The sequence below is a fragment of the Piliocolobus tephrosceles genome, chromosome 9 (assembly GCF_002776525.5).
Source record: "Piliocolobus tephrosceles isolate RC106 chromosome 9, ASM277652v3, whole genome shotgun sequence".
In the NCBI taxonomy this organism is placed as follows: Eukaryota; Metazoa; Chordata; class Mammalia; order Primates; family Cercopithecidae; genus Piliocolobus; species Piliocolobus tephrosceles.
The window spans coordinates 9,567,180-9,594,942 of NC_045442.1; positions in this window are offsets into that span (position 1 = coordinate 9,567,180).

Here is a 27,763-nt window from a genome sequence, read left to right on the forward strand (position 1 = left end):
ATATTTCATATGTCATTCCTCACAATATTCCACACGGTATTCCACACGGTATTCCACACAATATTCCACATGGTATTACACACGGTATTCCACACAACATTCTACACGATATTCCACACGATATTCCACATGGTATTCTACTCGACATTCCACACAATATTCCACATGCTATTCCACACAGTATTCCACACAATATTCCACACAGTATTCCGAGTCAGAGCAAGGACTCTAAAGCAGTCCACTGCATGCCCTGAGCTCTGTGTGCTCCGCCTTGCACCCAGCTTGAAGGCCTGTGATCCTAGCTGCAGGAGACCCTCGGCCCCAGCTTCCAATAGGCTGCAAAGAGACATTTGGGGTCAGACAGAGCTCCTTGTGTTCCTCCTAATATAAAATACAGTCTTGCATCTACTTGTCTGCCTTTAGGGATTGGCCAGCAGTGGCAATCATTGTTCACAAAACTAGATGCAAATCATCATTACTCTGCTAAAACGGCGGGCTCCGAGGTCACATGGTAATGTGGGGTTCTTCACAGTGAAATGTGTCATTCTGAGTACATCACACTGGCCCACGGAGAGGCGGGAGGTGATGAAGCCATCAGTTGGCCTGGGCTTCTTTCTGCCATGATCACAGCTCTGTTGCTGGCAGCCTCGGCCCTGGAAATATTCTTAATTCCACAGCTTACTACCATGAACACTGCCAGGACCCTGAAATAACATGGACCTCACCGCCACCTCTGCTGGGACCACTTGCCATTTGCAGCTGTTGATCTTGCTGGGATCGGTGGTCCCAGGCACGGTGCTTCTGCATGCATGTCCCATAGACTCCCGAATCCAAGCTTTGGGTGGTCTACCATGCCAGCCACCCCTTGAAATGACTTTGGAGAATGCTGTCTCAGGGCCTCTGAGCAGGACATTTGTATGCATGAGGAAACTGATGATCCCATTCCCTTGGGGCTATAAAAAGGCCTTCGTGCAAGGCCAATAAAACTCGGGAATCAATATGCTATGAGGGCCCGAGTGTTAGAAAATGAGGCGCTGTTTGTTTCAGGTTTGCCTCCAACATTAAATAAATTAATGTAATGAATTCTCTAAACTCATTTACGTACACTGCTGATTTGATTTTAGGCAGAAACGTTGGAAAAGGCAGCCCTGTGGATGTACGAGACAGGATTTGACCTATTTTTCGAGTTGTTTGTGTCTGCAAAGTTTGCGATCTCTGTAACTGAAGCTACGGGTGCCGTGCTTTTTAGAACAAACCAAATGTCTTCAGCCTGTACATAAATGAGCCAGTGCCCTGAGAAAGGATATGGGTGTCTTGTGAATTTTGGGGACACTCTGTGGTTGTGGCAGCATCTGACTCAGCAAGTGATCCCAGGAAGGTGGCTCGACGCTTAGAAATTCTATCCTACTTCACTTCCAAATAGGCATCGTACGTGGGAGGCTGGAGCCCAGGGGCTGACCCGTAGCCCGCAGGGCACGGAAGAAGCTGGTGCCCAGGCTGGGAATGGCCCTGGAGATATGTTTCCCGGGTCTCCAGCCACAGTCACTCAGTTTCTGGCTTCTGTGGAGCAGACTCCAGGGTCTGGGGGATGCAGGCAGAGAGAGGTGACCCCACGCCCATCCATCTCCATGCTGCATTAAACCCATAGTCTGATCGTGGCCACATAATGCTGGTGCATGAAGCACTTCACGGCTTCGACAGCATTCCAGGCACAGGCTGGGGCTGAGGTGGCCACGTGGAAAGAGCCAGGGCTGTGGCGTGTGCCCTGGACCCACTCCACCCCAGCCCAGTTGGTATTCAGCTCCACTCACTGTCATTGACCAGCCCTGGGGGTCCCAGCTCCATGCTGAACTCGAAGCCACATTTCAGTCTTGGAAGAGGTGGTTAAATTCCCCTCACATTGACCGAGGGCCAGGCTGCATCCTTGGGAAACAAGGCTTTCCCACGAAAATCACTCTTTTCACTTGATATATGGAGATAGGGCTCCAGAAGCTGCGTGTGTGTGTGTGTCTGTGTGTGTTGTGTGTGTGTGTTTGTGTGTGCATGTGTATGTTGATGAGGAATTTAAACTAAGGGTTGGAAAACAGCAGCAAATGAGGAGGTGGAAGCAATGGGAAACACTCAGAATTCCTCTACTGCCAGAAAGGAGGGGGTGAGACTGAAAGCCTTCAGCGTCAGTGTTTGACTGCAGCCCCTTCCATCTCCTGGTGGGTCCTTGAGCATCCCTGCCCACTTTAGTTAAACAGACTTCTCAGTGCTTCGTGGGCCTGGCTTACATGTTCCCATCTCCAGGCCCTGGCTGTCAGAGGTGCACAGGAAGGCCTGGGCATGCCCTTGTCATCGCCAGTGTTTGGGTTCCTCCCGCCGGCCCAGGAACCTGCCTCTGCACAACCTGCTGCGAATGCGTATGACCCTGCCTGTCGATGCTTCCGCGTACAGCAGGGCTGCCTCTTACCTGCCCTTGTCCCGTTCCGGGCAGGAGATTTAGCCAAACCCCTTGCACTTCCCAAGAGTGTTCTCTGCTGGCGTTGAACAATGGGAATGTGCAGAAATGTGTCCTCAGTTTTGCTCACTTCAAAACCTCCCAGGTCAGGTGTCAAATGTCACCGATGCAGGAAAGTCAACCAGGGAGTTCTGCCCCAAATCTGGGCATCTTTAAAGAGAAGCCTGGGTAAGGGGGTCAGGGTCATGATGCGCCCTGTCATCACTGCCCTCGTGTGGTACCTCCCCCTCCTCTCCAGGCTCTTCACCTGTGCAAGGATGCCCAAGTGGCCGGGACAGTGTCCGGACTGCCTGTCACACTGCCTGGGTTGGACTCCTGGCCCAGCCTTGACTGCTTTGTGACTCCAGGAAGGAAACCTAATTGCTTTTGGCTTCGGTTCCCTCCACTGTAAAATGGGGATAAAGTGGTTCTCACCTCATAGGATTGAGGGATATCTGTGCTAATGCAGTTACAGGGTTTCGCACGAAACCTGGCACATAATGAGCTTTAATGCATGTTAGGTGCCAGGGATGTTGCTGGCAGCTGCTGTGTCATCAATCTCCCCAAATCCTCTCTCGCCTCAGGGTTTGCTTTTCCTTGGAGGCTGGGATGGGATGGACCTGCTCTGACCGGGACAGTGGCCTGCCTGAAAGCCACTCTCAGGAGCTCCCTGAACCCACTGCAAGGCCTGCCTGGGTTATTGATACAGGCTCAGGTAATGGGCTGCCTGGGCTGGAATCCCAGTTCTGTGACTTATTAGCTTGGAACAGTGCTTTGCATAAATTAAGCACTCAATATGTTTAGGAGTTGCTATTATGAAGCTCTGAAAATGGGCAACTCCTGGCTGCTTGGGGCATTGGGGGGCGGGGCCCTGAACACACTGTTAGAGCTCAGGCCTCACAAGATTCTGAGGTCTCCTGACTATGGAGCTCAAGGTGGAGACCCCCAAGGGCCTCCAGCAGTGGGAGGGAGGGCGACCCTGACCCTTTCAAATGGTGTCCTGGGTAATTCCCGCCAACACGCCTTGGGCTCACTGCCCACACTCCCAGACGAGCTAAACTACCCAGAGCTCTTGATGTTTTCTGTCCTGCTGTCTCCTTGTCTAGACACCTGGTGAACTCAGCCGTGTTTATTCATCCAAATGCCCTGACCCCTACACAGGGTGAATCTGTGAATGCCCCCTTCTCTGGGCCACCTGGCCCTATGCTCAGGTGTCCCCCCGGGGCTGTGAGCAGCCGAGGGCTGCTAGAACTGGGCCAACTCCTCCTCAAGGCTTCGGTGTGGTGCCTAGTGTGCAGGGACCCCGACAGACACGGCGTAAGAGGCTGCATGAAATATACAAGAGACCGCGGTGCATCGCAGATGCTGATCTGTGTGTCTGTCCTGGGCTGTGAGCCCCGAAAGGGCAGAGACCCACGTCCCTGTATTTTGGAGTCCGCACATCTTCTGACAGAAGGCAGGGGCTAAGAGATGCTGGTGGAAAAGGACTTGAATGGATGACTGGGGCTGTGAGGGTTGCTGGACATGGGGTGTGCCTCGGCGGAGAGGTGGAGGGGACAGCGGCAGTCCTCCTGCCCGCACGGTCGGATGTATGTTCACTCCTACAGAAACCACATCACCAAGGGGGCTCTGGGGTTGAAATTCCTGAAGGAAACCAGAGATTGTTTTACAAAAATACCCTTTCAAAAATAGCAGCTGTTTTTACTTCGCTTCTGAAAGGCGGCGGAGTGCAGCTTCCTGATTTCGAAAGACAAATGTTTGTGCAGCCTGGGGAGGGAGGGGCTGGGCGCCGTGGGGCGGGGGTGGGTGCTCTGGCCAGGGGCCCAGGGACTCCTTGTGTTTTGGGGGGAGTCCTGGGGGACCATGTAGGAGCTGGACCAACTCAATGTGCAGCCCTGGTGGTGTGCAGTAACCAGTGACACGTGGAACACTTAAAAAAAAAATCCTTTCTGACCACATCCTCTGACCCTCGCACCTGGAAACTGGAAGAGAAACGGACCCCCTTTTTAACTGTTAGGTTTCCCTAGTCAGAAGTGACTCATCTTGTTCTTTCCGGAGACTTGGAAGTTAGAATTTATGGGAGGATGAATGCAGCGCTGCTGACTTTGGGGGCTCCTGGAGGGGGAATGCCGTGGTCCCCAGAGAGTGACTTGGTTGGTGATAGGGCCATGTGGTTCCTCTCTCTTCAGTGAGGGAAGCCTTGGGAACCCCTCTCCTCCCTCCCACGGGATAGCCACGTGGTTAAGAGAGTTCCAGGCTCTCACAAGCTGAGGTGTGAGTCCCAGTCCTGTTACTTCCTAGCCGTGAGGTCTTGGTCAGGGATAACTTACTTCCCCGGCCTCATTTCCTTTATCTGTAAAGTGGAAATGATAAGCCCCCTGGCCTGATAGGGTGCTTGCCAGGAGGATACAAACACAGGCCCTAAAATTGCTCATTTCACCCCCCAGCAGCCCCGTGGGAGGGTTAGTCTGATTTTCCCCATGGGGAGAATGAGGCTGAGACGGTTATGCTGGATAACCACCGTGGGGGCTCCATCCCTCTCCACAGCCCCAGGTCTTCACGGCCCTCCTGAAGCCAGCATGTGGCCCCTACGTCACAGGTGGGAAGGGCAGCTCTGAGCAGCCCAGGACACACTTAGGGCTGCGTAGCCTGGCAAGGAGCTGGAAGGGAGCCCTCTCCTTGGCTGGGCTCTCCCACAGGCACGACTCTGACCGCAGGTTCCGGGGCCTGCCTTTCCTTCCAGATGAGCAGACGGCAGGCTCCACTGGTCAGCGGCACTCCTCTGTGAGCAGGGGGCTGGAGTGGATACTTTGCCTTCTCTTTTCTGTATCTTCCAAAGCTTCTGCCTCGGACTATGCTGTGTTTGTGGTTAGAAAACAATAAATGTCATTTAGAAAAAATAGCACTTGCTAAGCACTTTGCTTTCTGATCGTATTTGGGACTCACAGAGGTCTTGGCATGAGGCTGCTGGGACTTTGGTGGGGGCTTCAGGCCACCACGTGGTAGGTGGGAGCCCCTGGGCTGCAGAAGCTGGGTGCAAGGCTGGCAGGAGGCAGAAGGGGACCTTCGCCAGCAGGGATAGGATCTGCAGAGATCTGAGCCTGCAGGGACAGAGAGGCACCCATGCCTCAGCAGGCAGTCAGGAAGGAAGCTCAGCATTTGTGTCTGCTCTGTAACCCAGCTCCTTCTCTCCACCGTTTGTCTGGAATTATTCCCACTCCCTGCCACTCTGTCTTTAAGGACACTGCTTTATCGCATCCCCTACTTCTGCTGGGGCTGCTGAGTATAAAACCTCAATTCCTTGGTCAGAGATTGGGACATTTGACCTAACTCTTTTGCTTCTGTGGACATTTTGACCCCAAAGACATTTTGAATGTCAGCATTTTAACCAGAATTACCCCACAGTGATGAGTTTCATCTAGAAAGTATCAGAATTCCAGCGGGGACCCCACTAAGCCGATGTAATCCCTCTATCAATTTTCTATACAGCGCAGTTAAGCCGTTCCCGATGTTTCCTTTTCCATTTTGCTGAAATTATTTTCGTAGGGATCAATTTTGTTTTGCATTTAGAATCTTACAGCAGAGATTTGCTTCTTAAATCACTTTTTGTCCATATCAAACTACTAATCGCAGCTTCTACCACTACGAGCAGCCACGGGTTCTATCCAGCACTGTTTTCCTGGGTGAAGTCATAATTGGTGTTTGAGTTAATGCATAAGGAAATAACAATTTCTATAAGGCAGGGAGATGGTGGGGGAGAAAGAATGGAGGAGGGGCAGAGAGAAGGAGCAGGAGTCCCAGAGGGGGACAGGGAGGAGGACAGAAGGGTCCCTTGGCAGAAATGGGGTGGCCACTGACTGGGAGGATGCAGGAGGAGGGAGCAAAGGTCAAAGCGCCCACTTGGCCACAGGATCGTTGCGTGGCACCATCCTCGTCAAAGACTGCCCTCCTCCCTCAGTTCCGGTTCGGGGCATACTGGCTGGCACCAATGGGGCGGGATGTTGTGGTTAGGCACGTGGATGGAAGATGAGACTAAGGGTCCACAGGCCAGCAACGTCCTGGCACAGGAACAGAGCCTGTCCCCGTAGGAGGGTCAAGGAAAAGAGAATGAGGGATCAAGAGACAGAAGGGTGGCTCCGGGCATCAGTCACTTCAGACCCTGGATCCAGCCATGACTGGGATGCACTCCCTAGGCCACCCTTTATAGTAGCTGATCAAGGGCCCCCCTTTTTGGCCGAGGTAATTGATTTGGGATTTTGTCATTTGCAACCAAACACCTCCTCCCAAATATCCCCCAGCTCTATGCTCTCAGGGCTGTGGCACCTGGCTGGCTCACATGTTGCTCTGATGGCCCTGAATGTCTGGGAGGACCCCCTTCTCTTCTCCTTGCTGCCACTTCTGCTCAGGGTAGACACAGCAGGGGTCCACTTGCCATTCCTTCTTCAGATGTCTATTACATGCTCCCCATGTTCAAGACAGCGTGCTGGGGCTGGCTCAGGGGCCGTTCAGGACAGACTTCTGAAATCTCACTAAACCTCAGTTGGCATTTCTGAAAACCGATGCAATCACAACTGACAAATGTGGCTGTTGTGAGGACAGCAGAGCTCACACTGGCACAGCGCATTGCCCCCGATCGCAGTGGACACTGCTAGCTCCTTACCGTTTGATTCTGAACGTTGGTCCTGGGGAAGGAGGCTCAATGTGGCTTGGATGGTCTCATTGCTCTCAGAGGTCAGTCAAGGAGGTAGAAACGTGAGATTGGCCACCAGAGGAGGAATCCCCAAGTCAAGGAAGCTCAGAGGGGTCAGAATGTGGGGAGAAACAGGCTGACCATGCAGTCTGCAAGCCCACTGCAGTGGTGGGCGGCGGGTAGGCAGCCCTGTGGGATGTGCCCTTCCTGGCTCCCTGTGGGCCTGGCGTGGTACTCAGACAGCACTCCACATGCTGTGTCTGTGTCTTGGATGCATATTGGAAGCCAAATCCTTGGAAATGGGCTGGCACCCATTTCTTTTGGCGCCTTCAGCCAGCGCATGTCAGACTTTGCTTTTTACGAGTACAGAATGGCGCCTTCTGTGGCACCCTGGGACCTGGTTCTGGCTGAGACATGTATTAGAAATAGCGTGGGCTCCTCAGCAAGGCTGAGCCTGCCCCTGGTCTTCTGGCATTCCAGGCAGCATTGCACAGGTCTGTGGGGGCCGCATCACATTCTGCACCACCTGCTCATGGCAGGAAGTTAGCCTCTGGGTGGAGACGTGCAGCTGAAGTGTGTGTTGGGACCTGGGAGTCGGGACCTGGGACAGGTGCTCCATGAACCAGTCAGTTAATACTGAAACATGATCTTATATTTGGAAATCCAAGAAAATTCTATTGTAATAAAATAAAAAGAGTAAAACTTGAAAAATTGCCCTGGCTGCAGAGAGGCATAAATGATGGTGCTTTCTCATGGAAAGAAGAGGGTGGCAAAAACACAGCTGGGGTGGGACATGCCACTGTTGAAGGCTGTCAGTCCTCACGGCTCCAATCTGCTTCCCCCTGGATCAGTCCTGACCTGATGCAGGTCTGCTGTCTCATTCCATATCCTCAGGCAGCAGAGTTGCAGCCTTGTGTCAGAAGTGTTCCTCTTTACCACAAAGGGCACCTGTTATGTTATAGAGAACAGGCCGTGGGGATGGCAAGGGTTGCATAACCCACATCTATTTCCCAAGTTGCCAAAACATACCAGGGAGGGGAGGAGGCTTGGGCTTCTAGAGTAGGAACTCAGAGCTTTCCCCTCTCAGGGGCCAATCTCACGTCATTACCTCCTTGACTATCCTCTGAGTGATGAGGCCATCGAGGCCCTCTTGAGCCGCCTTCACTAAGACCAACCTAGGAGCTCTAGAAGGGACCAGTGTGGGCAGAGAAGTCCACTGTGAGGTTTCCTGGAAAACCTGTCATCTTTCCTTGAGCTTTGGGCTGAGTCCTTAGGACCTGGGTGTCCTCTCAGAGACAGCCAGAAGCCCTGGGCCCTGGTCCTCAACTCTGTCCAAGTGAGTGTGAACAGTGTACCCAAGTCAGGAGACCTGGTCTGAGTCGCAGTTGTGTTGTTAGCTGTGTGACCTTGGGCAGCTCAGCCTCTCTGAGTCCCAGCTTCCATCTTTACAAAGTGAGGATGGCGATTTCTCCCTTCTTCCTCTTGTTAACATTAAGAGCGTTCCTGTTTCCTTCCCCTAGTAAGATTGGAAGCAGTGCCTATATCTCAGAGATCCTCCACTAAAACCAACACAAATACTAACCCTCTGTTGAGAACGTTTGTGTGCACATCAGCGTTCAAATGTATTTACATATGTCCTCTCCATGGGTCCTCCCAACCTGCAGGGACAGGTACTGTTTTGATTCTCATTTCACAGAAGGGGCAACTGAGGCAGAGAGGCAGCACCACAGGCTGAGGCATCTCAGCTACAAGAGGAAGCGCCAGTGTCTGAACATGGGCAGCATGGCTGTGAGTCTGCGCTGATGAGCGTGGCACCACCTGCTCCCCGGTGAGAGATCCACAGTCAGTGGTGACGGAGCGCAGTGCCTGGCTGGCCCCTGGGCTGCTCGCTCTTCCACTGTGAGATTGGAAAGGGACCCTGGCTGACACTCTGAACCCAGGATCTTGCTGTGGGCACGGAGCTGGCAGTGTTTTCCTGGCTGCACTTCCCCTTTGGCTTCCCTCGGACCCTTCCCTGCTGGCTTTTCGATCTATTTGTTTTCTGTTTCATGGAAAGAAGTTTCCCATTGAGGAAAGTGAGGCAGGAGGCTTCTCATCTGAGGTCACGTGGCTCATGGCCGCCAAGAGGAGCTTGGATCGGTTGCCGGCCACTGCCAGTGCCCTCCCAGCTCCAGGTCGCATAAATGGGTGGCCCTGCAGAGGTAGCTTTTTAAAGATGCAATGGGATAGCATATTAAAGATGCACAGGAAAGGGGAGGGAAGAGGAGAGAAAGAACAAGAGAGAGGGAAGGGGACTCTGGTTTCTCTGTTTGGGAGTGAAATAAAGACTCTGTAGACTTTGCATCAATGTGTTGTCTGTTCTTGTTTTGGTCCCAACTTTGGACGAGTCAGTCTGGTGAGCAGGCTGGCTCAGGATGAATAAGTGGAGGACAAGCGAAGTGAGAAGGCCACCTGTCAGCCTCAGGAAAAGAGCCCAACAGGGACCAAAGATGGTCCAGCCAGCGTCTGCACCCTTCCTGCCTCTGTGCCTCACTGACAGGAGTGTGGGGGGACAGATAGAACCCTGGGCATCCTGGGGAGGGGTGGTGGGGTAGGCGGTTTCATCTGGGACATTCAAAGGGAGCGTGCACCATGAGCTACTGAGATCTGCTCCTGCCCACACTGGCAGTGGTCAGCATGGGGGCCTCGGGGCCAGGCTGCCTGGGTTTGAAACTCGGTTTATTCACTGGCTGTGAGATCTTGGGAAAGTTATCTACCCACTCTGTGCCTCAGTTTCCCCTGGTGAGAAGTAATGACCTCCTAGGGTTGTTGTCAGGTTAAATGAGATAGGTTAGCTATTATTAGGATTAATATTATCAGTTGCTTTAATTATAGCTGTCAGTCATATACGTGGATTGTTTGAGCCTTGTCTCTGAGTTAATGCATTCGAGACAGGTGACAATCAAAAACACTTGCAAATTGTACGCATGTGATTCCTTGCTGGGGCACTGGGTGATGGCAGGGAGGACCGAGTGACAAGAAATGCACAGTCACAGTTAATCCTAGTCCCACTGCTTGCTCCCAGGTGGCCTTCAGCAGTCACCCCACTGGTTTGACTTTCTGCATCTAGAAAGCGGGGATGTACTGGTTAGAAATGCTTTTCACATAGTGGCGGTGGCTCACGCCTGTAATCCCAGCACTTTGGGAGGCCGAGGTGGGTGGATCACTTGAGGCCAGGAGTTTAAGATCAGCCTGGCCAACACGGCGAAACCCTGTCTCTACTAAAAATACAAAAATTATTCGAGTGTGGTGGCGTGTGCCTCAGTCCCAGCTACTTGGGAGGCTGAGGTTGGAGAATCACTTGAGCCCAGAAGGCGGAGATGGCCGTAAGCTGAGATCACACCACTGCACTCCACTGGGTGACAGAGAGACTCCATCTCAAAAAACAAACAAACAAGAGCAACAACAAAAAAACCCAAAACAAAGACTGCTTTTCACTAGGGATAACAGAGCACTCAGCTGGCATAAGTGTGAAGTTTATTTTTAAAACATTCGCCTAGTGAGAAATCCAGAGCAGCAGGTCTGGGGTTCTTGCAATGGCCCATCAGGTCTTCCCCACAGGGCTCAGACTCCTTCTGTCTTTCCCCTGTCCCCCAATTTTAGCCTATTGGGTCTGTCCATGCTGCCTCATGGCCTCAAAATGACTGCTCTACTTCCAGCCTCTCATCTATGTTCCAGTTAGAAAGAAGAAGAAGCGACTCTGCTCAGGAAGGAGGGGAGCCTTCCCTAGGGCCTTTGACTTACATCTCCTTGGCCAGAAACATGGTGGATGATCGCCCCAATTTCAACAAGGTCTAGACAATGGACCCCTTAGAGTCTTTAGCAGAGGAATGCCAGGGAAGGTGGTTGTGGATTCCTTCCAGGCAGCCATGCGGCCTTGGGGAGGAAATATGTAAAATGCTTACCCTAGGGTCTGACATCGATTAAGTACCCAAGGAAGCCAACACTTTGTCTTTATTAGGGAAGTCAGGTAAGGAATGAATTTTAAAAGGGAAGGATTAATATCTTACAGTGCAAACTGGTCCTTAATAAATGAATTTCCTTCTTGTTCTCTTGGCCTCCATTAGCGTGGTTGGGTTGGCCTCATGTCCCCCCATCTCAGACAAAGCTCCCACTGAAGTCACCAGCACGGGGGCCACTCTGAGAACCCCTACCCCACCCATGGACTCTCTCTGCAGACTGGGGGCTTTGTGCTGTCTGGGGAAACTTGGCTATGCCCACCAGTTACAAAACAACTGGAGAGTGTGTTCAGCCAGAGCAGCGCTGTAGCGCCCTCAATCTCAGCAGTCCTGGTTAACCCTCCTCTTCCTGCTCTGCCCGGACTCAGCTGAGGATTTTGCTGCCGAGGCCCTGAGATGTACAGCTTAGCCTCTGGACTTCTCCAGAAAGATACAGTTCTGTTCTGTGCGGCTTTATTGTTCAGTGTATTTTTAAAAAATGTGTTCCTCTGGATAAAATGCAGAATTCATGATAGTTTATTAACTAGAAAACCCTGGGTGTTTACTGCAATAACGTGTCCTTTGGGCCTTTGATTATTTACTGGACCTGGGTAGATCATGCAGGCTCAGGAGGTTAAGGAAGAAAAATTCATTAATTTCACAGCCAACCACAGGTCTCATCTCACAGCCAGCAGCTCACCCCCAACTGGTCTCAGCAGCTAATGAGCATGAAGCTCAAACTGGGGTCATTCCTCCCAGACTTTAATGGAGACAGATCTCAAGGTGTTTGGGAACCAGGAGGGGATGGATTGTTAATGAGGAACAGCCTCGAGGACTAATTAAACTTGCCTGCTGCTTCCTGGGTGTGGAGTACCATGGGACAGAGGTGAAGCTGGGTGCAGAGTGCCGGCTGCTGATCTATGGGTCTCCTGGTGAATGGAAGCCAATGATGGCAGCTTCTGATTTACCCTTGGATGGAAGGGAGGAGGGTGAGTTGAATAACAACCCCTTGGAATGTGGGAATTAAACAGATCTTTCTGCCCAGCCTCCTCTGCTTTATGGACCCTCCAGGACCCTTGCCAACAAATCACACAGTCTTGCAGCCGGCTATCAGCCCAGGATGAAATAGACAGGATGTGCTGGATTTTGATGGCTGCCCCAGGTGACGCTTTGACCAAGGGTACCATCAATCTTGAAATTTTTGGAAAATTGTATGAATTGTATGGGGGGAGGAGATTAGCTGTATTTGTGGGTTAGAAAGCCTTATAAATTAAAAGTATGGTTCTTGGTAGCATTTTTGAAGTTCTCTGTGGCATGTTACATCAATCCTTAAGAAATGCCTAACATTTATTTGAGCACTTCCTTACCTCAGGCACCATGTGGAGTCCTTTTCATAGATGAGTCCCATGTATTAATGCTCCCTATAATTCTATGAAAGAGGAACTGCTACTATTCTCACATTGCTGATGCAGAAACTGAGGCTCCAAGAAGTTGTCACTCACCTGGGGCTGCGTCGTAAGTACCGGACCAGAGACCAGAACTCCTGTCATTGTGCATCCACTCTGGAATAAATAACTAGGCAGGTGAGACCAACTGGCGCTGGCCAGGAGCTAAGGACATCTGGGGCAGCGTGTCACCCTCTCCAAACCTCACCCTCTCACCCTGTGAAATGAGGGCCGGCCTTTCAGATCACTGAGACTTTTAGAGGTCGAATGTTCTGTGCCCTGAGGACTGTGATTTTTATTATTATTATTATTTATTTTATTAAAAAATATATATATATATTTTTTGAGACAGAGTCTCTCCCTGTCTCCCAGGCTGGAGTACAGTAGCGGGATCTCAGTTCACTGCAAACTTCGTCTCCCAGGTTCAAATGATTCTCCTGCCTCAGTCTCCTGAATAGCTGGAATTACAGGCATGTGTCACCAGGCCCACCTAGTTTTTGTATTTTTAGTAGAGATGGGGTTTCACCATGTTGGCCAGGCTGGTCTTGAACTCCTAGCTTCATGTGATCCTTTGGCCTTGGCCTTCCAAAGTCCTGGTATTACAGGTGTGAGCCACTGTGCCCAGCCTGGGATGGTTAAGTTTATGTGTTAATGTGGCCGGGTCACAGACTGCCCAGGTATTTGGCTAAGCATTATTTCTGGGTGTGTCTGTGGGTGTTTCTGGCTGAGCTTAGCACTGGAATCAGCGGCCTCAGTGAAGTTGACTGTCCTTCTCCAATGTGAGTGGGTGTCAGCCGATCTGTTGAAGAACTGAGTAGAACAGAAAGGCAAAGGAAGGGCTGGTAACGGTGGCTCAAGCCTGTATTCCCAGCACTTTCAGAGGCTGGTGGATCACCTGAGGTCAGGAGTTCAAGACCAGCCTGGTCAGCATGGCAAAACCCCGTCTCTACAGAAAATACAAAAATTAGCCGGGCGCCTGTAATTCCAGCTACTTGGGAGGCTGAGGCAGGAGAATTGCTTGAGCCCAGCAGGCAGAGGTTGCAGTGAGCCAAGATAGCGCCACTGCACTCCAGCCTGGGTAACAGAGAGAGACTGTCTCAAAAAAAAAAAAAAAAAAAAAAAAAGGGCAGAGGAAGGAAGGATTACAAACTGCATGTTTGCATACCCCCACATTCCTATGTTGAAGACCTGATCCCAGAGTGATGGTATTAGCGAGTGGGGACTTTGGGATGATTAGGTCATGAGGGTGGAACCCTTGTGCTGGGATTAGTGACCTCACAAAAGAGATGGGAGAGCCCTCTTGCTCTCTCTCTAGCATGTGAGGACACAGAAAGGTGTCATTAGTGAACCAGGAAATGGGTCCTTGCCAGGAACCAAACTGACTGGTACCATGATGTTAGACTCCCTAGCTTCTAGAACGGTGAGAAGTAAATATTTATTATCCTAGCCACCCAGTCTGCGGTATTTTGTTCTGACAGCTGGAGCTGACTAATGCAGGCAGAGCATCCCAGGTGTCTGAGGTTAGCAGCTGTTGACATGTAGAGGTAGAGGTGGATGCCACAGACAAGGGGGGTGGAGGGGAGGGTCTGCAGTGGTTAGTTTCGTGTATCAGCTTCACCAGAGAATGGCACCAGGTTATTAAACCTGAATCTACGCGTTTCTGCGAAGGTATTTGGTAGATGTAGTTAACAGGTACAATCAGTTGGCTTTAAATAAAGGAAATTATACTTGATAATGTGGGTGGATCTCGTCCAATCAGCAGAGGGCCTTAAGAGCAAAACCTGAGGTTTCCTGAAGAAGAAATCTTGCCACAAGATTGGAGCATTAACTCCTGCCTGACCTTCCAGTCTGCCGGCCTGCCCTACAGATTTCAGACTCCATACTGCACCATCAGCATGCCTACCCAATATTCTAGCCTGCTGGCCTGTCCTATAAATTTTGTACTTGCCAGCCCCCACAAGCATATGGGCCAATTCCTTAAAATAAATTTCTGTGCCACGGTGAGCAGGTCTATGCAAACCTATCCCCAAAGGTCAAGGGAGCCGAGAGGCTGAAGAAAGAGCTGACAAATCAAATTTCTCAGAAAGAAACATTTAATAGGGCCTTATGAACAGAAGTGATGTCTCAGATGGCTGAGAGACAGTGGATTCCTGCACCCACCCTCCAGAAAATATCCCTCCTATAGCAAGCTTTTAGGGGAAAACATGTGCAGCTGGTCATGCCTCAGACTTCCTTGCAAAACTCTTGTCCACTTGGGAGGTCAGACAGTATCTTTATGAGGGGCTATCTATGCTACAGGCATTGTTTAAAGGCCTTTCTGTGGAATACCTTGGTCTGCATGAGTCAAACGTCAGTCATCATGGTGGTTTTGCTACAATCTCTCTCTCTCTCTGTCAATGTATACATGTTTATATCTCTCATTAGTTCTATTTCTTTGGGAATGCCAAGAGCGTCTGCTACAGTCCACCCCTTGCACTGCTTAGATCCTCTTGGGCCTCATGTTAGGTTTGTTTTATCTGTCACTGATTCTTCAAGGTGGTGGCTGGTCCTAGTTCTTTTAAAACAAACAGAAACTTAAAGAAGGAGGCTTTCTGAAGGCTCCATCCTGCTTCCTGATCTACCATGGGTACTTCCAGCACCATGCAGTGTGCCAGATCACTGGCCCACATAGCAGAGCCACTTAGTCCACAGCCTAAATGTGCTGTAGAGTCCTCTCTTACTCTGGGACCCACTCAAACTGGCAGCCATCTGCCCCATCCAGTGAACGTGCTAGAACACTATTCCCAGATATGGGATGTCTCCAGATTCCAAGAAGGCCTATCAAGTATTGTGCCGCTATCTTTTTTTTTTTTTTTTTTTTTTTGCAAGGCACAACAGGTAGTTCTTGAACTGGCAGCTTCACTGATGTGCCAGATCCCTGACTCTTTGTGGGCTTTATTTCCCACCCCTGCTGCACTCGATAATTCCGTGGTGCTCCAAGCATGTGGAGCAGGCAATAATAAATCAGGTTCTGGCGAGCAGAGGAAGCCCTGGAGGAATGAAATGCACTGGAAGTTGGCCAGTATGCACCACAGGGGTATGGGTGAGGGGATATGGTTGGAGCGTTGACATCACCTGCCACAGACATCTGGCCTCTCCTACAATCAATGGACTCTGGCTGAGGTCTGCAGAGCAGGTGAGAGACCACAAGTCTCCACTGCAGTGGCTGACAGCAGGCTTCTGCACACCTACCCTTGGTCTTTTTGGTTTTAGAATTTGAGCAGTACCCTCATCGGCTGTCCGTCTGGCCTGTCCTCAGGAGTGCAGTGGTCTATTAGCCCTCCCCACAGGTCTCTGTGGGTCAAAGCCTCCTGTTTGCCATTCCATCCTTGCTGCCTGCTGTTAATACATCATCTCCTACTTCTGATGGTTAAGTGCCGCCAGCTGGCCTCTGTGATTCTGGAATCCAGGCATTTCCACAGATGCTGGAGAACCTGGTTCCATCACAGCACCCCTACCATCCACCCTGGCCTATGGTGGGTCACCACTACTGAACCTCTCAGGACGAAGCGCTTCTCTCACTATCACTTTAGTGAAGGTGGGTTCTTTTGTCTTACATAATTAATCTAGTCTAGCGTACTCCCCTCTGGGAGCCTTGTAACCCATTCCTAGACTCTCTACCAAGCTAGTTCCCACATCTCCTCCCCAGTTTTTCCTAAGCCTCAAGTAGCAGTCTCAGCAGGTTACTAAGACCATCTCTTGGTGTCCGTACCATGATGTTAGATCCCACGTCATGGGACAGTGCCCCACATTGATAAACTCTCTTTCATCGAGCATTACGCTTACCCCCTCCTGGCCCAGTGCCTTCATTATCTGCTCCTAGACGTGTCCTCCTTGTTCATGTTGGTTCATTCTGCCAGGTCCTACACCACCACGGTGAGATAGCCCTCAGGTCCTACACCACCACGGTGAGATAGCAGGTCAGTGCTTCCCAGTTGAACACCTGAGTCTTGGCCTTCATTATCAGTCTAGAAGCCATGAGGGGAGGGAGCATCTACTGATAAGGGCAAGCATCATTGCGCAAGGCACCTGAGTCAAATGAGGCCCTGCGTGGTCTCCCTGGAGATGGGGACAAAGAGGAGGGCACTGCCTCTGCTGGCCCCAACAGTTCAGGGGCATATGCAGGATTAAGTTCCTCCCTCCCATGTGCCCCAACTCTAGGTTTCTAGGACCCACTTCTTCCTTATCATGGCTTTGGCTTTAGCATAGGAAGCTTGCTGGGGCCATGAATCCAGCCTCTGTAACTCTGCCCCTCCACCATCAGATTCTTAGCCTGATTTTCAACACGGCCTGCTCCTGGCTATGCAGGGTAAGGATAGCTCTAATGCTCTTCTGGAGGACACCTAACTTTTGCACCATGCCCTGAGTAGCTAGATGGCTGGCCTGAGCCCGTCATTTTCTTCCTTTAGAATTTTGATAGCAGTAAGTGACAGTTAGCAATCCTTATATTGCCATTGCCATGTGGCCCTCTGGAGCTACAGCTATTATGCTAGAGCTATTTTGCTAGCCAGTGCATCCTGTCCCACCCATACCCTATCCCAACTCAGCAGAGTGAGTGTCTCTGCAATTGTGATGGCCAGCATACCAGGGGTCACCTGACTACCCACAGAGGCACCCTTCTGCCATCACACTGGCAAAAGATCCAATTTCAGGACCACTTCTAACACAAACTGGCTTAAATTGGGATCCCCTGAGAGAAGACCCTTGTAAGTAGCTTTTTTTTTTTTTCTTCTAAGGAGGTGGTCTTAGGTAACTTCAGTAGGGAGGTGAGTGAGGAAAGGTAAATAAGTCAGTAAAAGGTGTATTATCAAGCCATTTTCTAGCTGTGGGCAACTGGAGCTCACACTGAAAAACTCTGAGCATCAATATGGAACCCAGCTCAGAGTTACCGCACCCTAGGGGTGTGGAATCTGGGGTATTGATCCTCCATGTCTCATCATTCATGGCTTGAGGGCTGCCTCTGGAGACTTATTCTTTAGCCCTTCTGGCACATACAGTCCATGAGCTAAGTGAGCTCTTACAGCAGCAAGAAGTCCTCAGGCAGACAGTTGTAGGTTTGTAGTAAGCAGCATTTGACATCCAGAGAAGAATGCTGAAGGGACCTAGGGGGTGGCTGAGTGCATCTGCTGCAGGGCCCACTGCTGGGGAGTGGCCCATTCTGACCTTGGACAGCCCAGGTTGCAGGAAAGCCCTTTCTCAAGATCCCAAACTGGTGTCTGTGGTAGGCTGTATATGACCCCTCAAAGATATCAGGTCCTTATCCCTGGAACCTGTAAATGTTACCTTATTTGGGAAAAGAGTCTTTGCTAATGTGATTAGGTTAATCATCTCATTTAGCTGGGGGAGGTTACACTGGATTATCTGAGTGTGTCCTTGTGAGAGACGGAGGTTTGAAGACAGAAGAGGAGAAGGCACTGTGGCCACAGAGGCAGAGGTTGGAGCCATGCAGCCACAGGCCCTGGATGGCTGCAGCACCAAAGGCTGGAAGAGGCTGGGAATTTTTCTCCCCTAGAGCCTCTGGAGGGCATACAGCCCTGATGACACTGTGATTTTGGCTCAGTGATGCCCATTTTGGCCTTCTGACCTCCAGAACTGTGAGAAAATACATTAGTGTTGTTTTAAGCCACCAAGTTTGTGGTATTTGTTACAGCAGCCACAAGAAACTCATACAGTGTTTCGGGATTTCATTCCATGGCTCCCGGCTCCCCTCCTCCCCCAGGACAGATCTCTCCACATTTGTAGAAAAGCCCAGCGCTTCCTGTATCTTTTTCCTTGCAGACAAAGCTAAACACAAGTTTGTCTCTACTTGCAGTCCTAGACCTCAGGGAAGTCCCCAATATCAGTGGGGTCTGATCAACACCTTACTAGAGCTTTTTCCTCTCTTTTTCTGTGGGAACTCTAGAAGAACCCACAGAGTGTGGCTGCCATGCCTGTGCTTGTCCCACCAACCTCTGTTCATGCTGCTCAAATTTCAAAGACTCTTGGGGAAGCTTTGCTGCCAACCCGAACTGCGTTTGTCTGCTAACACACAGTGGGTTCTGGGAGGTGCGTAGGTCCATCTTGCTCACTAGGATGTCCCATGCTTAGTCCTGGCACCATCTCCTAGGGCATCTGTCATCCCCAACATATCTCAGTCTTGCTCATAGAGGTGGGGCCACATGGGAAAGATTCTGGCCTCTCTGCCCATCCGGATTCCCTCTTTCCCACAAAGGGAGAAGTTGCTGAATTGGTTGGAAGAGTCTGGCCTTCTCTGGGTCATGTTTTACTAGCAGACACAGTCATTTTCTTGAAAGGTGATACATGTTTATTTACAGCCATGCTCCGTTTTACCTGCAGTCAGGAGGGTTGGCAACCCAGCTGTCCTTGTTCCCGGGCCTGGGTGGGTGCGTGGACTCAGCATCTGTTCCACTGAACCACTTTCCACAGGAGGGAGTGCACTGCAGGAATCTTTCAGGCCTCAAGCCCACGCATTAGCTCAGCTTTCCCAAGAAGCTTTGCACCAGGGACTGCTGGGTGCTTGCCTAGCTGTGGAGAAGATGCATACTGTATTTCACATTTGGCAATGAGAATCCTTGCCAGTGATTCCTCAGATGTGTTGTTTTTGGCAGGAGCCAGAGGTGAGTGGGAGATTTTAGACCCAATACCCTACCCTCAAAATTTAAGAGGCCACTAGGAGAGCGGGGAGGTAACTCACAGCAAATGCTCAGTGCATGGTAGCAACTATGGCCACCTCTGTTATTATGATTGTTTCCACCATTCAGTAAATAGTTGTGGAATTGGAGGAATGAATGACTATTGCAGATTTAAGCATGCTTCCTGTTTGAAAGTTTGTTGGGCCTGTAGGGTGGCTGTTCTCCAGTAAATTTGTAGGGGCAAGATGAAGAAGAAGGAACATCAGTCTTGGACCAACAAAGACCAGAGAAGGGCAGATTATTCCTTGGAGAGGAGTTTCTTTTTTTTTTTTTTTTTTTTGAGACAGAGTCTCACTCTGTCACCCAGGCTGGAGTGCAGTGGCACAATCTTAGCTCACTGCAAACTCCGACTCCCAGGTTCAAGTGATTCTCGTGCCTCAGCCTCCTGAGTAGCTGGGATTACAGGTGTGCACCACCTTGCCTGGCTAATTTTTTTATACTTTTAGTAGAGATGGGGTTTTGCCATGTTGGCCAGGCTGGTCTCAAACTCCTGACCTCAGTGATCCACCTTCTTCGGCCTCCCAAAGCGCTGGGATTACGGGCATGAGCCACCACACCTGGCCGGGAGTTTGTATTTTCAGACTTAACTGGGCTTCCTGTTGGTTGTAGCTGGTGCCAGTTTGGCTTCATGGGCTTCTGACCTTGGAAGATGAGCTATCGTGCCCTCCTCTGCATTGCTTTGGTGCCCTGTGGGTCTTCATGTGGCTGAGCATAGGGATTTGAAGTAACAATGACTGAGAAATGAAGGCGTTCTAACAAACAACAGCCAGACCTGCACTGGGCCTCCTCCCAGAGTGTGGAAGTTCAATCCGAATCAATGCCAGCCCAAACCAAGCCTGAGCTTGCCATGACCCTTTATATGTGGAAGACTGTCTCTCTGTGCCCACCTCTGTGGCTGGGCCAGCTGCCACCATTGTGTTTTTACCACTGGTCCATCCTCACCTGAGGTCCCAGAATGCCTGGTAGCTGAGTCCAGAGGTATCGGGACCACTACTTGTCACTAACTGCCAAAGAGTAATCACAGATCACTAGTTCTCCAAGGGTGTAAGGCCTGGCTGAATCTGGCAGAAGTTTCTACCTTGGTCAACCAGGACCCTGATGACCAGAACCTTAATGCAAACCATCTGGGCATCTTGTTAAAATGCAGATTCTGATACTGTAGGTCTGAGGTGGGGCCTGATGGTATTTCTAACAAGCTCCCAAGTGGTGCTGATGTGGCTGAGCTGAAGACCACACTTTGAGTAGGATAAATCTGGAGACACCGAATTCACTGGTTTGAGTATTTGTTGTGCTTCAACTTTATGCCACTTTCTGCAAAGCTTAAACAAATCTCAAGATTCTACATTTCCAGTATGTGGAATGCTGTTTTCATGATTTTGTTGTTGCTAAGGTTTTTCCATTTGAAACTTCATTGGGAAATATCTAATCTCCATTTTGCCTAGAACAGAAAATCAACTGGAGTCATTTTCCTGGAGACCACACCTGCTCTTGACTCTCATCTTTTAGGCTGAAGATTTTGAGTGGATTTGACAATGTCCCCTTCTGCAAATTCTCTAGGACTTCTCTTCAAGAATCAACATCAAAGCCATCCTGATTGCACATTCAAATGTAAGGCACCAGAGAACTGGATAAAACAATGCCATTTCCTTCTGTTTGGCTGTGTGCCAGTGCAGGGGATTTAGCAAAGAGCTCAATGCCTTTGCGCCCAACCCCACACCCTCTGTACCTTGCTTTGATGGGGAACAGCACTGGGGTCCCAGGCTCCCGCTGCTAGAGTCTGACCTTTTCCCTGGCCTCTGAGCATTTTAGGGATGGGGATCACATATACCCATCTCTGCAACTCTGGTGCCTGGCTCACCAGTTGCCTAATAAATGTGTGGATTAAATGTATACCTCTCAAATAGCTGTTTTTTAATCTCCCTGCTTGAGGGGATAAGAGACTTGCACATGGCCCCATGGCCAGTGATACAGAAGGGCAATTCTTTACGGCTTTCCTGAACCGAGTCTACAACCTCATGCAGGAGGGACCTGGAGGCCCCTCTTGTCCAACCCCTCAATGAGTTGCTAAACTGAAGCTAGGTAGGGACAATGACTCAGCCCAGGCTTTGTAGCAAGTCTGAGAACAGCTGGACCTGAAGGATGGCTGTCATGATATAGGTCTCTGCCCCTTTCACCTTTTGGATTCTGTTTGATTTACCACCGCACCAGCCCCCCCCCAAAAAAAATCAAAAGGAAAGATAATTTTCAGGATGCTCTAAGCTATCTAGAGGAGAAAGAGGGCTGACCCTGTGAATTTTGTTGCCTGCAAGGCTTGGGATGCCCAGCCTCTGTCCCAAGACCTCCCGTGGGTGTACTATCTGAGATCCACAGAGTATATATGCCATATATCTTGGAGCAATGATGAAACCTGGTGACTTTTTAGTTTTATTTTTCATTTGAGGATGCAATGTGATGCATAAGAAGTGACCCAAACTTTAAAAAACATGTATCTTGGGACCTAGCAATTCCATTTTTAGAAATCTCTTTTGCAGAAATTAGTGTACACATGCACAAACTTTATGTGTAAGGATATTGGCCACAGTTTGTTGGGAACAATTGTCCATCAGTAGGGATGCTGTTTAAAGAAATGATAGCAAATCCATCCTCCTGAATGTTCTGCAGTTGTTGAAAAGAACGAGGAAGAGATTTTTATACACCAACTTGGAGAGATGTTCAGGATACATTATTAAGTAAAAAAAGTGAATCACAGAAAAATATGCATAGAACCCTGTTTATGTTTTAATAAAATTATGTGTGTGTATCTAGATATATAGGAGAGATCAGAGAAGTTATGCAAAACTGTAAACAGTGCTTCCTCTGGGGAAGAAGTAGATGGTTGAAGGCAAGGTAAAGATGGGCTTCTAATTTTAATTACTTATGTTAGAATTCTGAACCAAAAACAATCAATACAGATGGTTGTCATATATTATATAATTTTATTGCTGTGATTTAAGAAAATTTATAGAGGGAAGCAAACAAGGGCTTTGGTATCATTCCAACCTATGTTTGATCCTTATTTTAGTTATCTTTTGCTGTAAAAACAAGTTATCCCAAAACCTAGGTGCATAAAATCACACACATTTATTACCTCACAGTTGCTATGGATCAAGAACCAGGGTCCTCTGACTCAGGGCCTCTCACAAGGTTGGAATCAAGATGTTGGCTGGGGCTGTGGTCTCATCTGAAGGCTCTGCCAGTGAGGATCCTATTCCAAGGCCACTCATGTTCAGCAGGATTTGGTTCCACACAGGCTGTTGTAGTAAAAACCTCAGTTCCTCAGTGGCTGTTAGCCGGAGGCCACCCTCAGTTCTTGTCACACGGTGCTTTCTATGGAGCAGCTCACAACATGGTTTCCCTCCGAGGGACTGAGCATGTGGACAGAGGAAAATGGAGCAAGATGGACAGCAGTCTGCTGGGACTGAATCTCAGAAATGATGACCCATCACTCTTGCCACATTCTATTCATCAGAAATGTCACCAGATCTTGGCCACACTCATGGGGAAGAGATTCTCCTTGGAGGCGGGGATCACTGATAGCCAACACTGCCTGCCACAACTCCAGTCTCTTGTAATCACTGTTTACAAGCTGTGTGTCATTGGGGTGGTCACTTAAAATCTCCAGGTCCCAGGTACTTCATCTGTAAAATGAGCTAATAACAGCTGTCTCACAGAGTCACAGCAAGGACCTTATACACCAGTGTGTGTGAAAAATCCAAGCGCAGAGCTAGCACATGGTGAGTAGGTAGTGCTGCCCATCCCTTCCCATAGCCATGAAAGATCTATGGCTTGAACATTTTTTGTGATTGTTTCTACAAGTTAGAAATCTATCCATGCAGACCCTGCCTCTCCAGAAACTCACTTTTGGAGAATTCTCCAGATAAAACTATGTTTATGTCAAGGAGCCTGGAATAAAGTTCTCTCTATTTAAAGGCTGCCGACATAGGAGCAGGCAGGATCCGGTGCAGTGTTAATAACTGTGATAGGAGCATGAAGGTACCATAGATTATGGAACACTTGGAGAAAATGGGGCCTTTTACAGTGGGTCTCAGTCATTAGCAAAATTCTGCATTCAAAATTAGTCAGAAAAGGTAATTAGTGTCAAGGAGTGATTGCAGCCGCATCATTAACATGACGGATGTTGGTGCAGGCTCACACTAATGACTTATGGAATTTTCATTCGGGAGACAATTGGAGCAATTTGGTGGTCAGCAGACAGTCTGAGAATCAATCACCATGATAGTCAATAATTTATCATTTCTATTTAAAGTCTGAAATCTGCATCAGCTTAAACAGAAGTGAGTCCTGATGGAGGAAGGTTGGCACCCAGAAAAATCCTGAGGCCTGGCACAGTCTATTTAAGTGGCATTCATTGTCTCCCTGCTGCAGAGCAAACAGGAAAGTTGTTTGAAGAATTTGCTTCCAATTCCATTGTGGGGCAGAAGCAGCCACATGCTACTGGCTGTTGGGAAATCAGGAGTTATATGTTAAAGTAGATTTAGCTTTACAAGTTCATCTTTGGGAGCTAGACTAAAGGGCCCTATCTTTCAGTGATTTCTGAATGTTATCCTTGGTAACTGCAAGGTGGGGTGGGATTGGTTCCCATTCATTGGGAGGATACTGACTCAGAGGGCCCAAGTATGTCTAAAGGATACCCAGCTAGGAAGTGACAATGGGAGTTCTGACCTTGGTCTTGGGTAGTGTCCATTCAGCATGAATAATATTGTTGATAACAATAGCAATAGCTTTTTTTTTTTTTTTTTTTTTTTTTTTGAGACAGGGTCTTTGATATGGTTTGGCTGTGTCCCCACCCAAATCTCATCTTGAATTTCCATGTGTTGTGGGAGGGACCCAGTGGGAGGTAATTGAATTGGGGGGGCAGGTCTTTTCCATGCTGTTTTCATGATAGTGAAGAAGTCTCATGAGATCTGATGGTTTTAAAAATGGGACTTTCCCTGCACAAGCTCTCTACTCTTGTCTGCCGCCATGTGAGATGTGCCTTTCATCTTCCACTGTGATTGTGAGGCCTCCCCAGCCATGTGGAACTGTAAATCCAATAAACCTCTTTCTTTTGTAAATTGCCCAGTCTTGGGTATGTCTTTATCAGCAGTATGAAAAGGGACTAATACAGCCTCACTCTGTCACCCAGGCTGGAATGCAGTGATGCTGTATCAGCTCACTGTAGCCTCAGTGTTTTGGAGTCCCACCTCCAGCCTCCCAAGTAGCTGAGACTATATGTGTGCACCACCATACCAGGCTAAGCAATAGTTCTTTAGTGGTTACCATGTACTTGGCACTTGCTGAGCATTTCACATGTTATTTCAATTTGATCTTTACAGATGGAGGCTTAGAGGGGTGGAGCAAATTGCTCAGGGTCACTCAGCAAGGAGTTACAGGGGTGATCTTCAATCTTAGATCCCAGTCTGCTAAGTACCACGTTATTGAGCTGCTGGGTGCAGGAAATTGACGCTAAATTCTTCTTACCTCAGCTAACTCATCTATAAAATATGAATAATAATGTGCTCCCTGTACAATTTCGAGAATTAGTTGCTTGGTAAGCTGTTATGCAGGGTGCCTAAAGTCTGAAGGAAGGCAGCTATGATCCTGGTAACTGCAGCACACAGCCAGCCCCTAAGGGTGCCCACCTCCACCTGCATCCTTCTCAATCCCGCCAAGGCACCAAGTCCTGCCTGGCTACTCTAAACAGAGTCTCATGTGCCCAGCACTCCATTTCCAACTTATATGACATTTGGTCTCTAGATGCTGCCAGATTATCTTTCTGCTACATTATGCCCTTAAGTCCTCTCTCCAAAACTTTCAGGGGCACCCTACCCAGCCTTCTCAGAGTAGCATTAAAGACCTCCTGATCCCACTCCCTTGCATAATCTAGCTTCAAAATGTCTCCAGAAAATTCCCTTCTGCAGGTGCCCACTGCCTGCTCCGATTCCTTCTTCTTCCCTATCTCCTTCTCTTTCTTCCCCATCATCGTCACCGTAGTTATTGTCTTTTTCATGACAATGACAAGAGGACCTCATGGCAGCATCTCAAACCTTCCAAGTTCCCAGGAAAGTGTCCCCATTCCTGCCCTGTCCCTGTCCCCCAGTAGGGACTCTCAATACTTTTCCCGAACATCCTCAAGATTGAGCTGCTCAAATATGCACCAGCATCACTTCTGTGCCCAAGAAGCCTCAGAGCTATAGGTGAGGTTAGAGACAGCCTTCCCTGGAGAGAGGGTGAGCTCCCTGCATGGCTCTATCCTCCCAGCTCATGCAGTGACCATGTGGTCTAGATTTAAAGCATTTTCTTTGTCCTTTTCTCTGTGTCTCATATGGCAGGCCACGAGTCATCGTTTTTGGCTCAAAAATAATGGTCACCAAACCTCTATCCTGGGGCTGTCAGACTTTCAGGGAAAAGGGAAATCCCTGAAATCTTACGCACAGAATTTTTTTTTTTTTTTTGGTGAGACAGAGTCTTGCACTGTCGCCCAGGCTACAGTGCAGTGGTGTGATTTGGCTCACTGCAAGCTCCGCCTCCCGGGTTCACGCCATTCTCCTGCCTCAGCCTCCCAAGTAACTGGGACTACAGGCGCCCGCCACCACGCCCGGCTAATTTTTTTGTATTTTCAGTAGAGACAGGGTTTCACCATGTTAGCCAGGATGGTCTCGATCTCCTGACCTCGTGATCCGCCCGCCTCGGCCTTCCAAAGTGCTGGGATTACAGGCGTGAGCCACTGCGCCTGGCCATGCACAGATTTTAAAGAGAGGGCTCCTAGCTTTCCTAAGATCCTCGGGAGTCCATGACTGAGAAAGGCAGCCCTGGCCAACTCAGGCAGCTGGAGGGCCGACCTGAGAGATCTTCCACGGCTACCTCTCTCCAGAGTCGTGAGACTGGAAACCAGTGGCTGGAGGGAAAAGAACCCTGCAGCTAGTTTACTGCCTGGACATTGGTTTCGTAGGAAGCTGTGGGCCTCAGGAAGTAAGAGCTAACATTGAGTTCTAGAATATTCCAGGTAGTGTTGAAAGCATTTCATGCAGATAAACTCATTTATTCCTCCTCATGACCCTAGGACTAGGCACTGGTATTATTAGCCTTTCATTATGTGTGGGAAAATAGGTCCAGGGAGCTTAAATAATTTTCCCCAGGTCACATGGCTAAAAAGTGGGGAGCCAGATTCCAATGCAGATAACTGGGCCCCAGGACCCATGTGCTCAACTAGACCACTTCCGTGGCCTCCAGCCTAGAAAGTGAACCCAACTGCCCACTGACCCCGGGGTGACCCAGACCCTCTCTGATGCCACCTGGAGACAGGAGTCCCAGGGATCTCCACCCAGGCATGGTTTATCTTTCTACTTTGCTTGCGGGTGGTTTTGTCATGCAAAAGGGTTTTCTTTCAGTGCACTCAAATGTAATAGTCTTTCTGGTAAGAAAGTTTTCCCCACATTCAGGTTGTATAAGCCTTTCTAGTAGTTTTCTCTCGCACCTGGAGGGTTTCTGTTTTTATATGTAAATGTCTGACCCATTTTAGATTTTACCCCAGCGTGTGATGTGAGTTCCAGGGCTGACTTTTTTCATATGGCTGTCCGCTTATCTCAAACCCACTTATTAAAAAGAAATCATCTCTTCACGCAGATTTGTGAAGCTGGCTTTCTCATATAATAACTTTCCAGATGCAGTTGAATCTATTTCTGGACTTTCTTTCGGTCCCATTGGTCTGTCTGGTTATTCATGTGCCAATACCAAACTCCTAATTACAGGCTTTGCAGTACGTGTTAATGTCTGGTAGTGCTGGCCCCATATGGCTCTTCTTTTTCTAGGTTCTCCTGGCTAGCTTTGTGTTTTTGTTCATTCAAATAAACTTCATAATCAACTTATTGAGGTCCAGAAAAAAAAACCTGGTGGTATTTTAAAAACCACAATTGTATTCAATCTGTAAATTAAGTTAGGTAGAACTGACATCTTTACGATTATGGTCCTTTAGTAAAGAACATGGTGTGTCTCTTCATCCAAAATACAATTTTGAGGGGAAAAATAAGTTTCAAGAAGATATTAATACATACAGAATGATTACCATTTAAGTGAATTTTTAAAAACACGTAAGAGTCCATATAGCTATGGAGCCATATATTTGTTGTAAACAGACTAAAATCAGGATGTGAATGACCCGCACCATTTCAGGGCAGGGGTTACTTCTGAGGAAGATGGAAATAATGGAAAATGGGTGGTTTTAGCTGGTTTTAAGCCATTTAGGAGAGAGAGACAGAAATCGAGAGAGAGATTGATTTTAAGCAACTATGGCAAATGCTTGATCTTGGTGGAGGATAGTCTTATATTATTTTTCTATACTTTTCTCTGTTTGAAGTATTTCATAATTAAAAACAAAAGAAAAAAGCAAAGATCTGTTT